The 14100-nt window shown below is 41.3% G+C and overlaps 1 protein-coding gene across 2 annotated transcripts in view; it reads right to left on the reverse strand.

Annotated features, from left to right (window-relative positions):
* The window catches only part of MYO1E (myosin IE), an 89374-nt gene that overhangs the window by 72597 nt on the left and 2677 nt on the right, over positions 1-14100 (reverse strand). The gene's annotated exons all lie outside the window — the stretch shown is intronic.

The following is a 14100-nucleotide window of genomic DNA, read 5'->3' on the forward strand; positions in this document are numbered from 1 at the left end:
TGCTAGCATTATGGAAGGCTTTCCCATATCATCTGTTAATACAAAAGCGTGGTCTGTGGCATACAGGCAATATCTAACATCAACTACTCCATAGATTCCTGTATCAGAGATCTTACCAGTGGTGTTTTGTCAACTTAGTGCTAGCACAGGACAAAGTAAGAGTTTTCATTTTAATCTATTGTAAAGACATTTCAGAATGAAGGCAGAAGTAATAATAGGACCTATTCATATAACCAGCTTTGTGAATGGATATAATTGTACATCCGTTTTCATCTCCACCACTTTATTGCAAAGTACAAAATAAAACTGCCTTTATACCATGTGTTTTATTGTAAGTGTTCCTTTAGTATGCACTATATAAAAACCTTTTAAAAAGGAAACAGAAAAAAGCTCCAGTGTTTGCACACACCATTTAAGAACTATTGACTGAGTAAGGTTAAACCTGTTTGGAACTCCTAGTAAAGGTGTAACTTACACATCGCATTATACACGATTACAGATAACATTTAAGACAAATCCAAAAATCACACAAAGCCTATAATAAAGTGGGACATGTCCTGTGGGATTTGCAGCAGAACACAGGAAGATGTGTGTAAAGGCTTGCTAGAAGTAAAAGATGTGAAAGGGAAAGTTGTGGAAGACAAATCAGAGAAGTCACGGAATTAGCATTACGACCACACATTCAGGCTGATCAATAGGAGAGGGGACAAGCACAAGTTTCCTACATGAGGTTAGATTTACAGGTGTTAGACTAAACCAGTTCCATCAGCAACACTGAAGGCTCATAACCAGATGGAAAGAGTGTTAAGGTGGCACTGAAGGAGGAGAACTTGACAGTGGGGCTGGACACAGTTTACCTGGATCAAACTAGGCTCCCACCATCTCTCTAGCCCAGACCATTTTGCCATTCCCTCTTACATTTAATCCCATTATTCCCTTTCTTATTTGAGAAGGGAGGGTCTGCCACTCAGACTACTGCAGACCAAGTCATACCTCCCGTGACAGAAAGCAGTGTGGTTTGGATACACTGGCTGTCAGAGCCAGCACAGGACCCCAGTCCTCTCACGCGCTGCAGATTATTTAAGATCCTAAAAGCTCCACAACACAGAGGCTGTGGCAGCCATTAGGAATATGTCCCCTAGCTATATTCCCTAGTAATTATTAGCACAGCACCAGAACAAAACAACATCCAGAGAAGCAGTGAGTGCAACTCTGGTACTTCACAGTAAGGTTCTTGTACATCATCACACTAGACTGGAAGGCAGGAACAGGAATTACGAAAAACTGTATATTTTATTACAGCTGCAATAGAAAATAGAAAGTACTCCCCCCCACCTACCAGTTCTGATATCCTGTTAAGACGTGTCTCAACTGACCTAAAGAAGCCTTTTACTCAATTTCAGGTCTTGAGTATAATCCCAAATTGTCAAAAATCCCAATTAAAAATTAACAACTAAGCTTCCAATCAAGATATCATGCCAAGAAAGTTAAATGGGTTCACTTAAGTGAGCTAGATTTCCAGCCCTGCACCCCCAACAAATTTCTATTGGCCTAAACTAAATGCAAAACAAGCCCTAAAAGGACACATTTAGTGACAGAACTTAAAAAAAAAAAAAAAAAAAAAAAAAAAAAACACATTCTTCATTGTTCACCATATCCTGTTACCAGCTTGAACATAATTTTAGCTACTGAATTGATGCTTTTTTGTTTTGGTAATCAGATGATATTGGCTTCCCCTTTGTTTTTTCTTTTCCTGTGTGTACACCTGCACTTTGAGAGCACAGCACCGGGACTAGTGGTTTATAGTTAGCCTGCTACCCTGCATCTGTACAGAGCACAATGACAAAACATTTTCAAAGACCTGGAGAGGGGTGTGTGTGGAACAAATAAGTTGAGTTCTAACTTTAAGATCTAACTGTGGTCCTCATGGAAAATTATTTTGAAATCAAACTGGATATCCTCCCTCCCAAATGATTGGCCACTTCAAATGCAGAACTCATGACCTTATAGCTACCTGACAAGAGGGAGTTAATACCCCAGTTCCTGACTCTGTGGCTACATTTTGAAGAGGTGAGGAAGACAAGCTCTCCAAATTCGTAAGTGAATTCTGGAAGAGTTGAAAGTTACCACTAGTATTTTTAATTGAAGTCTTTTCCACCACACTAAATTACCAGCTATTTAACTGTTCCTGAGTATCAGGGATCCAGCACAAACTGCAAAAGGCAGGTTGCAATGAAGCTGATATAAGCAGTTCAACTTGATTTGTCCCTTACAGTCCCAGGCTGGACTCTAGCCACAGAAAAAAAAATGATTTATAGACACCAGGAAGAGCAGCTATTGACAGGTGTTCTGCAGGGCTTGAGGAACCTCATGTTTCTTTGGGGAGCCATTCAGTTTTTGCCTGTTTCCCTGTACGGGCAGAGACTGGCAACCCTTGTATTTGCTTGTAAAAAAAACATCCTAGAAGAAAAAGCCTGCCAAAGTACTGTCAAGGAGGCGGCTATGAAGAGGATAACAGAACTGAGAAGTTAGTGGGCAGAGAACTCCAGCTACTGAAAGCTCACAAACCCTCAAAACAAAAGAGGCAAGAATTCTGCATCAGAGCTGCCAACAGTTTCAGTTGCTTACTAAGTGCCTATTAGCTACCTAAGCAGTAAAGCATTCACACATGTTTTGATGAATAGGACTAGTGGTAATTAAATCCATGCAGAAAAATATCATAAGCTTCTTTCTTCAATAACAATTTGTGTGATCTAACTGGAAAAAACAGTAGTATCGGCCTGCAGTTGTTGCTGTTATTTAACCTCCAGGCACAAGGGTTACTCAGCCAGAGCAGTGAGTAAAGACTACACACTACTTCAGTGTTCGAGCTACACAGACATCATCCTGTATAGTAGCAGGGTAGGCCTGCTAACTCCTTGTTCAATTTTAAATGCATTCTGGTCTAAGGACAGAAAAGACTGAAAGAGTCAAGCTACCTAATGACCTCATGTACAAAAATGCCTCCGCCTGTATCATTAAGAAATTATCTGAACAAAAGAAAACCAGGTTTCAGTAGGTGAACACTCTCAAGGTGTGTCAGACTAAATAGCTATCTATGATTAATTCATTAATTGTGGTAACATGCTTCTCTATCACATACAGGCTACCACCTCCAGATTCATCAGAACATCCTTAGTGACTGAAGCAGGTTTATGAGGTATCTGCCTATACACCCAGCGGTACAAGTTGTACTGTCAACACTGCCCAAATATACTTGCTTCAGCATTTGCGTTCTTTCACATAGTTAAGATTGTTTTCAGAATAAACAGCGCTAAAATTCCTTTCCACAAAAGAAACTTTGAGGACTGACAAACAGTTAGGATAAGTTTATAGACTTATCCTATGTCACTGAGACAGGGCTCATTTTGAGAGCTCTGTACTGTGTGCTGCTTTTCTGGGTGGGTTTCAGACATTCCTTCCTTATCCAGAACTGGTCATTTTTAGTTCTCTGAAGAATGTATCCATAACAGTTTAATTTTGGTTAGTCTGACGCATGCAGCTGAATTTTAGTTAGTCTAAGTACCGATTGCAACACTTAACAAGAGCAGGTCAAGCTCAGGACTCCTAAACTAAAAATCAAAGTATGCTGTCACAGAATTAGTTGTATTTTTATTAATGAGTTGCATGGGAGCAGGTAAAGCAGCCCATGATAGCAGCAGGAAGCAGGGAGTATGTGTCTAGTGATGAAAATGTTCTTCTGGAATACAGTGTATTTGCTTCATTCTATTTTATTTTTAATTAGTGCCTGATTAAGAAACCAGGTTTAGGACTGGAGTTCCCCCCAACCCCAGATCTGTACTTGGAACACAGCAGATAACATGAACCCATCTGAGTACACATCAAGAAAAAAAAAAAAAAAAAAAAACAAGTAATAAGTTAGGAGATGTAGCTGACATTTATCTTCTATTTATTCTTTCCTCTTCCACCATCAGCAGTTAAAAGCTGAACATTTATTTCACTGTATTTTATCACATCCACTAATTCCAATTCTGTTTAACATAATTTTAAATATATCTCTATTAATGCCTAATACTAAGACAAACTCCCTTGTAGAACAAGGGCTTGTAACTATGTAAACACAAGCTTCTACTGTTGCAAAAGATGCAAACATTCATCTTAATCCACTTCACTCTACTGGTGATACCTGACTGCTTAGCATCACCCTAACTCCCTGCCCCGTATGCAGCTACAATGAAAATAAGCCTGACGTGACCCTGTTACGATCAACCCATGGACGTCACTGGAGGGCTGGATTCTTCAGAAACACTGTTTCTCAATGGAAGAAGGATATTCATTTTGTCTAGAGTGATACCAAATACGGGAATAAGCACCCACTGCTCATTTCCTCTCAAGTGTTCCTAGAATGAGCCAAGAATAAAAACACAAAGTAAACTGCAGGAAGAAACCACTGTTGGTCATGAACTTTTTCTGCAAATTGAGATTGGGTCTCTGTGGACTGGGTGTGCTGGTATTTCAGGATTTCTAGTTCCAGGGCTTTTAATGCCTATTTACCACTATAAAAGCTTTAAAGAGTAGTACTCGTGAATATCTCTAAGACTTCTGGAAAAGTCAGCTGGGTAACTGACGTTACAAATTGGTAACCTAAATATTCTTTCAGTATTAAAACTGTTTAGTTAACAGTAGTACTATCTACATGAAATCTTGTGCACCGTTTAAGCACTTGCAATAGGTTCAAGTACTTTGTTCAACTAATGTTTTCCTGAGACCAATGCCAGCGAGGACTGTGCTGAGCTCTGGGTGCACGTTCCTGTCTGTTTGACAGCAGCGTCAAGCTAGAGCCAACAAACCTTTGTTATTGTATGTACATTTTTTTAAAGCCATAACTGTTGCAATTGTATCACATTTTAGTTTCATTATCTAACAAGCATCATATATGCTGATTTAATTGCTATTTAAAGCAAATACCAAACTGGGCAAATTTTCTCCAGTACATTGGATCTAGTTCTTTTCATACAGATGTAAGTGCTTACACAGTGCTGTCAGACAGGAGTGACAGTTACAGACATATCTACAAGCAGTTTAAGACACCAGACTAACATTTTAATTCCTAGAAGCAGTTATCTGACTTCAAGGGACTCAACATACACCCTGAGTTTCACATATTGGATACTCAAGCACTGTCAGGTCTTTTTTTCACTTGGGTAGGTAGGTAGGACTTGCTCCGAGGAAGACCCATCCCTATCCTCTCATCTGAAAGCAATCACTTCTTGACCTCTGTGGTTGCAACCCAATGCCAAGATGAAGACGAGTGGCCCAAAAGCAAAAGCCGTGTCCTCTGTTACAACGAAGTCACCTTGCCTCCCCCCACATACAACTCTGCTTTACATGGAAGTCAAGTTTCCGATTGTTAAAGGTTAAATCCTGAATGAGACCTGCGTAGAAATATGCAATGTCACACCAGAACCTCCACTTGACACAAGCAACACTTCAGATCATTTCTCTTCTTCATGGCCATGTCAAGCCTAATTCAGGCCTAAAAAACAATACACCCACACAACCCACAACAAAGAGCACAGTCTATGGAAGTTACTGCAAATACAACTTGAAGAGTCAAGACTATTTGCTGATACTCCATTCCCATGAATAGGATCACAAACAGAACAGGACGTGGATCCTTACGGTGTCCTGAGGCCGTTTCCACAGGGACTTCGCCTTCAACCACTGCAAGCAGAACTTAATGCTGACCATCAAATATGAACCCCGAGGGGCCCACTGTGTTCTGCTGCTTAGCTGGAAAAAAACACTAGTTTCTCCTCACGCAAACACTGTGCACTAATGCCACCCCTTACCGCTGCAGCTAGAGCAGGCAGGCTCTAAGCATCTGTGATTCGGAGCTCTCGGGCACCTCAGGAAGGAGGACGAGATGTCTCGCAGAGCCAACAGCCACTGCAGAGCGAGTGAAGGGCTAACAACACGGAGGCCATTCAGGATAGACTTTGACCCAATTTATGTATTTCTGGCACTTCTGCCACAACCATCTCAGCAGGTTTAAGGAACTACTACATCGCAGCAGGCTCATGATTCCCCCTCCCCACCCAGGCGTCAGCTACAAGAAGTCACCTTCCTGCAGCCTGTTCGAGTCGTGCAGGTATCACACAGAACAGCCAGGAGCCAAACTGCCCTACCCTAACAAGTTATTTTGACTTTTCCACTGCAAAGACCAGAATGGTTTTGTAGCAATCTTTGGTTTGCTGAATCTAGTAATTATTGACCAATATAGTAATTCCCAGTGTATATTTAAAGTTGAGGGGAAGCACTGAAAAAGGCTTTGGGAACTACCAACAAAACAGCATCAGGTCCTAGAAACATGACTGTGCATAAGGCCTAGTTTTTGAGAGGGTGCAGGGGTGGAAATCTAGCTGAAGTAGTTCTGTACTTCGCGGAACTACTTTTGCTTTCTAACTGGTAAAATCAAGTATCTGTTTACATGAATTAAAGCAATTCAGGAACAAAAGTTTACATAACAGTTGCAGCAGAATGTTATACGGTCTGTAGTATAGGAGCTATATGTAACAAAATCATATACGTCAGTTTCCACACTATCCAAAATTTTAATTCAAATTACGGCAGAAAACATCAGAAGTTTCTTGACAAGAATACTGCATCTAGTCTATAACTTACTTCCATAAAAACTGTAGTATCAAGAATCAAAGATTACAGAACAAAAAATGATACAATAATCTAATCCTGATAGAGTCCTGTGATTAATTAGTTTGTTCCCTAGACAATCTAGTTCTATCACTAGCTCCTGGAAAAAACATCAGATCTCCTGATCCATATTTAGAAGGCAATTTACAAGTGCCAAAAAGATAGAGGTAATTAAACATGAATTTTTGCAATTATTAGATAGTGTAGAACTATTTCATAATTCAGACTGTGTAGACCACTAGTACCTCTGCTCAGAAAGCAAGAACGCATCGCTTTGTAGCTTTATATCCTTTCTAGAACAAATCTCATCAAATTTGAAACTGCCCATTTAAATATACCTGTACTGGAAAGGTGACTCCTCAAGCACTTATTTGCATATTTGCCCTTTCTTTAGCTATATCTGGAATACAATCGGGGTGCAGTATAGGAAAACAGATTCTTTCACAACAGGCAAACAGACAAATAAAATTCTTCTCATACTGAGAGAAAACACAAGTACTCTGACCATGCACTTGTCTTTGAGTACCATGAAATGGCCATTAAGATTAGGTTTAATAAAAGAGTACTGCTTCAATGCAGCTTAAGAACACTGCTTTCTCTTAGCAAGTTAAGTATATCAGCATATCACCAAAACATCTGCAATCAGTATTCCAAAAACTGAGCAATCAAAAGGCATTCAGTGCATGTTGGAGAATTACAACAGCTCAAAAACCGATTAACAGAATTATGTAAATACACATAAATATTTACAATACATAGGACAACCTTTTATCCTTGGACTCTTTCTACCAACCCACCTCACGCAGAGTACTTTCATACCAGAAGAGCTATCAGTGCACAGGGATTGCAACCTGATGGACTTGGTAGCATTTTTTGTTATAAGAAATAAAAATAAACTTTGTATTAGTGTGTTTCTCTAGAATTAGGAGTAACAAATAGTTAAGGGTTAACTGCAAAAGCAGATTTGGAAGCACTTCAGCATTGTACAGACTTGTATCCTTCAAGACAGGAAAAAAAAAAAAAAAAAGAGAAATTCTTGACTACTGCTTGGCAATTCAAATGTATTACTGACAAAGAGCCCCAATTTCCATCTTCCGTATTTATGTTATTAGTAATATACAACTCAAAGCACAGGAGAAGTTATAAATCAGTACAAAAATAACAGCAAGAAATGGTAAACTGCCTAGAATGTAAAGCCTCACAAATGCAGTGGAATGTCAGATTGAAAACAGGAGACCGTCCTAGGTGCTGGATCAAACATCTGGCAGCATGTTATTTCATAAGACATGAGCATGAAAGATTTAAAATCCTGAGCGTTAAGAACATTTGCCAGAGCGTAGATGCCATAGTTTATAAGTGATATCAGGCTGCACTGTTCAGACTTGAACGTTTCTTCAACACTTAAATTAGACAAGGCTGACAGAGAACTGGTTGCAGACTCATGCTCAGCTGGCTCAGCTGACGAAGGTGATTCAGTGAGTGGTTCTGAGCTGGCAAAGAAAAAAAATCCCCACACTTCCTGCTCAGGAACAAGTGCAGCCAGTCACTACAAAGCTGCTAGCCCTGTCTGAAGAGTGCCAAAAAACTTTATTTAGACTTCAGACTGCTGAACAAAGCATCAAAGTAGCTTTTAGAATCACATGTTTTTGTTTAAAGTATTTATGTTCTTTTTTTTTTTTTTTTTTTTTCTGAAGTCAGCTAAATAAATATATAGCTATCATCCCACCCCGGGGGGTGTGCTGTCACCTTTTGCGTTGCTCCCCGACAGACAGAAGCAGCTTTCACCCGAGACATTTCTGGCAGCTGAAGAATCACCCAGCTGACAAGAAAGCCGAGTCCCCACCCTTTCACAGTCCTTTCTACACTTCCAGAAGCACGAAGCACGCTGAAGACCTGCTAACTGCTGTACTTAGCTTTAACGTTCGTTTAGTTGTTGAATTTGTTTAATTATGTCAGCAGGCAATTCCTCAGACTAGCACAGTCCCTCTTAAGTGCTCCTTCCAGCAAGCAGCACTGCTGCTGAGGCTGGGAACCCCTGAGTCCTGCTCCAGCCCCCAACACCCACTGTCAGCACCAACCGTGTCAGCCCTCCCCTGGCTCTGCTCAAAAGCACAACTGCAGTTTCAAGTAAAAGCTTTTAAACAAGCGGACAGTTGACGAACTCAACCCACTGATGGTTTTAATGGCAATTAAATGCCTCTGTCTTTGGAAATGGATACTCGACCACCCCCCTTGCTAGGCTATTTCCATTAATCCTGAGCTCAGATGTAGCTGCTGTGGTACATGGAGCAGTCACTCCCTGGCTGGGTACACACCTGGCTGAGGTGCATTTTGTTACACGGGCTAATAATACGGGTGAGGTTCAGCATGCAGAAATGCGTTACCCTAGGTAAGAAACCTCTTCCCACCTGTAGCAATAGCTTAGAGAAGCAGAGCGGAGGGATTCCCCGCCCTGCCAGGACATGACTGCGCACCTGGTCTCCCCAAGGGTATTTGCGTATTCGAAGAGGTCGGGGGCAGGAGAAGGGGAGGAAGTCAGTAGGTGGAGGACAGGAGAGCTGGAAGCTGAGGGTGAGTCAGGAGGTGAGCAACAGCCGCACTTCCTGGGCAGGTCAGCCATCGGCAGCCCAGGGCACACGCAGAAGGGAGCAGGATGGGCTGAGGAGCGCGGGGAGGCACGACTGAAGGCACAGAGCTCCTCACAGCCCAGCCCCCAGGAGCCTGGGGAGCTTGCACAAGGGTCCCAACGATTAGGTGAGGTCAAGGCCCGAACAACTCATCTGTGAAAGAGACTTGGTTTAGATCTTAAGATAAGGAGAAAATTCTCGTTTACTCTCATGTTTCTCAGATATTTACAAATACCTGTATGCCCATGTAGTGAAAACAATTGAAGCCAAACAACCTACAACAGCTAACAGAGCCTTTTGGTTGCAGAAATGACTGAGCAGCCCACATATCTATAATACTTCTCCACTCCCAAGAAATAAAAGACACTTCCACAGGGGTAATAACAATGCTGGTTATTTGCTTGTGACTAGCATCGGTCTGCCAAGAAGCTGTTCTGACATCAGGGTAGTGGGGAAGTGACTGACGTCCATCAGATAAAAGTCTAAGAAACTTTACATGATTTTCCCCACAGGGTTTTTAGCCTTCCATGCTGATGTAAAGCCCTGTTGCATATATTCAAGATAAGACTTTGATTAGATAGTACAAAGCAGCTTCATTCAGAAAGCTAACAATAGCACAAGCCATCGCTTTCTTGTCAAAGCCTGTGCCCATGATTTTTGTTTGCAGAGGGACTGGCCTATTTTTCAAATACTTAGTTTTGTAAAACAAACATACTCACTCTTCACAGTTCTCAGAACTGCTGCTTTGATTTTCTCCCTCTAGTTCTGAGCTGTTAACTCCCAGAACAACCGTTTTAATTAGGAACAAAATCCCCTTTAGCAGAGCTTTTAACACTTCCAAGTAGCAGCACACCATCTAGATCTACAGTCCAGGTTCAAAAAAAAATAAAAGCAGATTTGTCATTTATAAGCCACGTGTTGTGGCAGCAACCAGAACCAAGGGGTAAGCAAAAAATCTGACAACTAATAAGCTGACACAGTAAGCCAGGTCACAGGCTCATCTCACCAGCACAACTACAGCAGTTTATGTCAGAACCCTTGAAATTAACCACAGTAGCATCATGCCTAGGGTTACCCAAGCTCCTTGGCAAAGCAACTACAAGAACCAGCAACTTTGCAAGCAAGATTACCTTTTACCTTTCTATTCCCTTCCTCATCAGATGCAACAACTGAAACTAATTAGGTTTTACTGCTATAAAGGATTCTTTTGTAGCTCCAAAAATGTTTATTTACATGTTCATTATATATACACTAGTAATACATGCATACTGTATTAAATGCCAAACCTAAACACACAGGCATTTCTGATTCCTTATGCTGACACTGGGAATAGAAAAACACAAAAAACTTCGTTCTGAGCTGTGGCTTGGATAAGGCAATGCATGATCTTTTAAATCAATGTCATTTTTACGCCATCTTTTAACTCCTAGAAGCTGGGAAGAAATCAAATTGGTATTGCTGAAAGAAAATTAAATATTTAAAGTCATCACAAGAGTAGCTGAGAAAATTCTCGGAAGAGATGTGCAACTACTTAATGTTTCAAGTAACTGCTAAGATTTTACCAAGAACCTTTTGGGAGCTGATGAGTTCAGCTTGACAACCTTTCACCGGCCAACTGTCACAACAGCTCTGAAAAGATTGTTTCACCTTTCCCCTCACTCTTATGCAGCAAGGTTTAAAGACTAAGCAGTAAGACAAGTTACCTCATACTTCAAGTTAAACAAAGTGACTGTAAAGAGCTTAGTTACAAAGTACTAACGGCGTTCTCACCCCATTTCCTTTACTATAAGGTAGTTATGCACGGACAGGAAAAAAAAAAAAAAAAAGTAATTCTGGAAAGTAAAAGACTTATGAGGAAAATGTTTAGGATGTATGTACGTATATAGTTACACGTTCAGTTTTCAATCAGCTGCAAAAGCCGCATTTGGGCAATGTTCCACCTACATTAATGTTGTCTGAAAAGTGCTCTAACATCCACAGTATATCCATAAACCACTCCAAAGGTCTAGACTAGAAAGAGGCAGAGAAAAGCATGCACTCGATGTAACACACCAAGTATGAATCACCAGTTTTGCTATTGAACACGCTACTGTGTTACTATATTTTATGTATCTCCCAGACAGGAACACCATATAGCTGGAAGATTTTTCCATGAATGCACCTCTAGTCATAATGCAAAGCACATGCTGTTACTGTCTCTACTATTCCACTTTTGGCAGAGAGCAAGGTTTGAGCTTATGCTACTGTCTGCAGCACCAGACAGAAAAGCACCCATCTAAGCATCCGTGTCTTGCCTGTGAATTTCTTACAGGAAGGTGGCTTAAGACAGTATAAGGTCCCAGTTAACATCACACAAGCTCTTTTAGGACCAAATCCTAAAGCCTAGCAAGTCCACGCAGTGTAATTGAGTCATTTTCATTTCTGCAGACTTTCACGAGCACTACATGTAACCAAGACCTCCCCAGCATCTTGCTGGATTGAGCTATAAACACCTGACCTCTACTCGTATCAAGTTATGTTGAACTTCTGTACAGAGAAAACTTTAAAAAAAATCAACCAGTTCTCCTTCCACCTTTGTTGAAGAGGTGGAAACAGGAAGCCACCAAACATGCCCAGAGAACGCACATTCTGACTGCAGCACAACAGCAAAATGCTTGTATTGAAAAGCTGATTAAAGGCAACATGTGAACACATGTTTTTTTGCTTGACATGAGTGAAATTGAAAACCCTGGCTTGATTTTGCTATCTTCTGCTCAAAGATACTCCAGATGCTGTTGAACCTGCTTTCTCTTGGAGAAAAGCCAAGCTTTTCATTCTCCTCAGTGACAAAGTGGTAACAGGTAACAAATTGGTACTAAACTTCAGTAAAATTAATGTATAACAGATCGTACAACAGCAAGCCAAGCTGATCACTGATCAGCTGCCGTTGGGATGTTTTACATAACCATGGTAGCAGTTTATGCCTTACCAACAGTATTATGTTATCTCATTAGTGTCCAACATCTTACCCTTGAGAAAGCCAGAGCCAGGTGGCAGTACTCATGGGAATAATCCATCATTGAAAGCCACAGAACTACTTTTAAGTGCAAGGTTTAAGATCAGACCTTAAAACACATTATGACAGGACTTAAAAAAAAATATATTTCTGTAGCACAATTCAGATTCTCCATGCAACTCGAGGTAACATATCTTCTGGTAGGCCCTCCAATGCAACAGCATGAATTATCTAATTGCACTGTGACAGTCAAGTGAAAATAATTTCAAATTCATAGCATAAAAGCAAAAGCTGCAGAAAGTTCACCTGATCTTATGTGCCATTTCAAGAAAGTTTCAGCTGAGTTTTGTTGGGAGGTTTCCCAAATATTAAGGATCTAGTCCATGACCGAACTGGGACAACTTTATGCTTAGCATAATACAGATTTTTGAAGTTGCAGCTAAACCATCAGAAGCTCTGGCTTCTTCACTCAGAGGGCGGTGAGGCACTGGCCCAGGCTGCACGCAGAAGCTGTGGCTGCCCCAACTGTGGCAGTGCTCAAGGCCTGGATGGGGCTTTGGGCAGGTGAGAGGTGTCCCTGCCCATAGCAGGGGGGTACAACCGGGTGATCTTTAAGATCCCTTCCAACCCAAGCCATTCTATGATTCTGAATTTAAAAAATTATAAAAAAGTAAAAAATAAACAAAAGGAACGCGTTTCAAGATAAAAATCCCAACCATCATCAATGATCCTTAACGCTGTCAGCTTTAACACAGTTTTGCCCCATTCTTTCTCATTCCCACGTCATACTGCAGTGTACGGCCACAAAAATGCTCACCCATTCCATGACTGCAGAACTCCTCCCGAAACCACGCTGTTAACCGGATATAGATATTGACCTGGCTTAAAAATAAACCAGCAAAAAAGTGCATGCACATCGCTAAGTTGCATAGAGCTGCAGTCTTGCCAGCAGCCCTAAGGAGGGCAATGCGCAGTGGCAGAGGCTGAAAGAGAAGGAACGTTTGCCCTGGGGTCACCACCTTCATGCTCTCTGCTACATCAAACTACCTGAAAATCAGCATGTGAACCTGCCACTGGTGTCAGTGGTGACTTCTTCCCCCCCCACACAAATCAAAACTGTCAAGGCAAAAATAAAGGAAACAACATTATTATTACTTTTTTATACAGCACAGAAAAGAGTGCAAAGTTACAGGACAGCAGCGTGAGTCATGATCGTAAGCAGCCATTAGAAATCCTGTCAGACAGTCCCTCTGCCAGCTACATTATAAAACACCACCTGCTAATGGATTATCAAACAATCGTCTGGGTATAGGTCTTAGAAAAAGCAGTGCTTTTAAAAACATCAATCTTTTCTGGCCTGATTGTAATGATTGCTTAGGGAGAACCATAAAAGTACTGTTCACGAGCCAGGCAAAAACTGCCTGTGTAGTTCCTAGAAGAGAATATCTTCTAATTAGAAGATATCTAAACTAACTCTCTCAGCTTGATAAAGTAACATTTGTTGAGTGTGTTACCAATTATTTGCATGCATTTATGAGAGCTGCGCCTTGATTAAAGCCCTTCCTCGGAGGGGAATTGTTGGCCCCTGCCGCAGCTGTGCTGCAGACAGGCTGATCCCAGCGCAGTGCCAGCAGGCAGACGTCTCTGCGTGACCCGTGCTGCGGCTCCTACCTGCCTGGACGGGTCATCAGCGACGCGATAACCCGGAGCACGACACCCGGCTCCTACCAGGAAGTCCGCAGGCACCACAGGCACCACAGGTATCCG

Source organism: Aythya marila (genome assembly GCF_965140915.1).
Source record: "Aythya marila genome assembly, chromosome: 11".
Taxonomy (NCBI): Eukaryota; Metazoa; Chordata; class Aves; order Anseriformes; family Anatidae; genus Aythya; species Aythya marila.